Genomic DNA, 2798 nt, shown 5'->3' on the forward strand with positions numbered 1-2798 from the left:
AGGGTTTAGGGTTTAGGGTTTAGGGTTTAGGGTTTAGGGTTTAGGGTTTAGGGTTTAGGGTTTAGGGTTTAGGGTTTAGGGTTTAGGGTTTAGGGTTTAGGGTTTAGGGTTTAGGGTTTAGGGTTTAGGGTTTAGGGTTTAGGGTTTAGGGTTTAGGGTTTAGGGTTTAGGGTTTAGGGTTTAGGGTTTAGGGTTTAGGGTTTAGGGTTTAGGGTTTAGGGTTTAGGGTTTAGGGTTTAGGGTTTAGGGTTTAGGGTTTAGGGTTTAGGGTTTAGGGTTTAGGGTTTAGGGTTTAGGGTTTAGGGTTTAGGGTTTAGGGTTTAGGGTTTAGGGTTTAGGGTTTAGGGTTTAGGGTTTAGGGTTTAGGGTTTAGGGTTTAGGGTTTAGGGTTTAGGGTTTAGGGTTTAGGGTTTAGGGTTTAGGGTTTAGGGTTTAGGGTTTAGGGTTTAGGGTTTAGGGTTTAGGGTTTAGGGTTTAGGGTTTAGGGTTTAGGGTTTAGGGTTTAGGGTTTAGGGTTTAGGGTTTAGGGTTTAGGGTTTAGGGTTTAGGGTTTAGGGTTTAGGGTTTAGGGTTTAGGGTTTAGGGTTTAGGGTTTAGGGTTTAGGGTTTAGGGTTTAGGGTTTAGGGTTTAGGGTTTAGGGTTTAGGGTTTAGGGTTTAGGGTTTAGGGTTTAGGGTTTAGGGTTTAGGGTTTAGGGTTTAGGGTTTAGGGTTTAGGGTTTAGGGTTTAGGGTTTAGGGTTTAGGGTTTAGGGTTTAGGGTTTAGGGTTTAGGGTTTAGGGTTTAGGGTTTAGGGTTTAGGGTTTAGGGTTTAGGGTTTAGGGTTTAGGGTTTAGGGTTTAGGGTTTAGGGTTTAGGGTTTAGGGTTTAGGGTTTAGGGTTTAGGGTTTAGGGTTTAGGGTTTAGGGTTTAGGGTTTAGGGTTTAGGGTTTAGGGTTTAGGGTTTAGGGTTTAGGGTTTAGGGTTTAGGGTTTAGGGTTTAGGGTTTAGGGTTTAGGGTTTAGGGTTTAGGGTTTAGGGTTTAGGGTTTAGGGTTTAGGGTTTAGGGTTTAGGGTTTAGGGTTTAGGGTTTAGGGTTTAGGGTTTAGGGTTTAGGGTTTAGGGTTTAGGGTTTAGGGTTTAGGGTTTAGGGTTTAGGGTTTAGGGTTTAGGGTTTAGGGTTTAGGGTTTAGGGTTTAGGGTTTAGGGTTTAGGGTTTAGGGTTTAGGGTTTAGGGTTTAGGGTTTAGGGTTTAGGGTTTAGGGTTTAGGGTTTAGGGTTTAGGGTTTAGGGTTTAGGGTTTAGGGTTTAGGGTTTAGGGTTTAGGGTTTAGGGTTTAGGGTTTAGGGTTTAGGGTTTAGGGTTTAGGGTTTAGGGTTTAGGGTTTAGGGTTTAGGGTTTAGGGTTTAGGGTTTAGGGTTTAGGGTTTAGGGTTTAGGGTTTAGGGTTTAGGGTTTAGGGTTTAGGGTTTAGGGTTTAGGGTTTAGGGTTTAGGGTTTAGGGTTTAGGGTTTAGGGTTTAGGGTTTAGGGTTTAGGGTTTAGGGTTTAGGGTTTAGGGTTTAGGGTTTAGGGTTTAGGGTTTAGGGTTTAGGGTTTAGGGTTTAGGGTTTAGGGTTTAGGGTTTAGGGTTTAGGGTTTAGGGTTTAGGGTTTAGGGTTTAGGGTTTAGGGTTTAGGGTTTAGGGTTTAGGGTTTAGGGTTTAGGGTTTAGGGTTTAGGGTTTAGGGTTTAGGGTTTAGGGTTTAGGGTTTAGGGTTTAGGGTTTAGGGTTTAGGGTTTAGGGTTTAGGGTTTAGGGTTTAGGGTTTAGGGTTTAGGGTTTAGGGTTTAGGGTTTAGGGTTTAGGGTTTAGGGTTTAGGGTTTAGGGTTTAGGGTTTAGGGTTTAGGGTTTAGGGTTTAGGGTTTAGGGTTTAGGGTTTAGGGTTTAGGGTTTAGGGTTTAGGGTTTAGGGTTTAGGGTTTAGGGTTTAGGGTTTAGGGTTTAGGGTTTAGGGTTTAGGGTTTAGGGTTTAGGGTTTAGGGTTTAGGGTTTAGGGTTTAGGGTTTAGGGTTTAGGGTTTAGGGTTTAGGGTTTAGGGTTTAGGGTTTAGGGTTTAGGGTTTAGGGTTTAGGGTTTAGGGTTTAGGGTTTAGGGTTTAGGGTTTAGGGTTTAGGGTTTAGGGTTTAGGGTTTAGGGTTTAGGGTTTAGGGTTTAGGGTTTAGGGTTTAGGGTTTAGGGTTTAGGGTTTAGGGTTTAGGGTTTAGGGTTTAGGGTTTAGGGTTTAGGGTTTAGGGTTTAGGGTTTAGGGTTTAGGGTTTAGGGTTTAGGGTTTAGGGTTTAGGGTTTAGGGTTTAGGGTTTAGGGTTTAGGGTTTAGGGTTTAGGGTTTAGGGTTTAGGGTTTAGGGTTTAGGGTTTAGGGTTTAGGGTTTAGGGTTTAGGGTTTAGGGTTTAGGGTTTAGGGTTTAGGGTTTAGGGTTTAGGGTTTAGGGTTTAGGGTTTAGGGTTTAGGGTTTAGGGTTTAGGGTTTAGGGTTTAGGGTTTAGGGTTTAGGGTTTAGGGTTTAGGGTTTAGGGTTTAGGGTTTAGGGTTTAGGGTTTAGGGTTTAGGGTTTAGGGTTTAGGGTTTAGGGTTTAGGGTTTAGGGTTTAGGGTTTAGGGTTTAGGGTTTAGGGTTTAGGGTTTAGGGTTTAGGGTTTAGGGTTTAGGGTTTAGGGTTTAGGGTTTAGGGTTTAGGGTTTAGGGTTTAGGGTTTAGGGTTTAGGGTTTAGGGTTTAGGGTTTAGGGTTTAGGGTTTAGGGTTTAGGGTTTAGGGTTTAGGGTTTAGGGTTTAGGGTTTAGGGT

Source organism: Panicum hallii, unplaced genomic scaffold, assembly GCF_002211085.1.
Source record: "Panicum hallii strain FIL2 unplaced genomic scaffold, PHallii_v3.1 scaffold_284, whole genome shotgun sequence".
In the NCBI taxonomy this organism is placed as follows: Eukaryota; Viridiplantae; Streptophyta; class Magnoliopsida; order Poales; family Poaceae; genus Panicum; species Panicum hallii.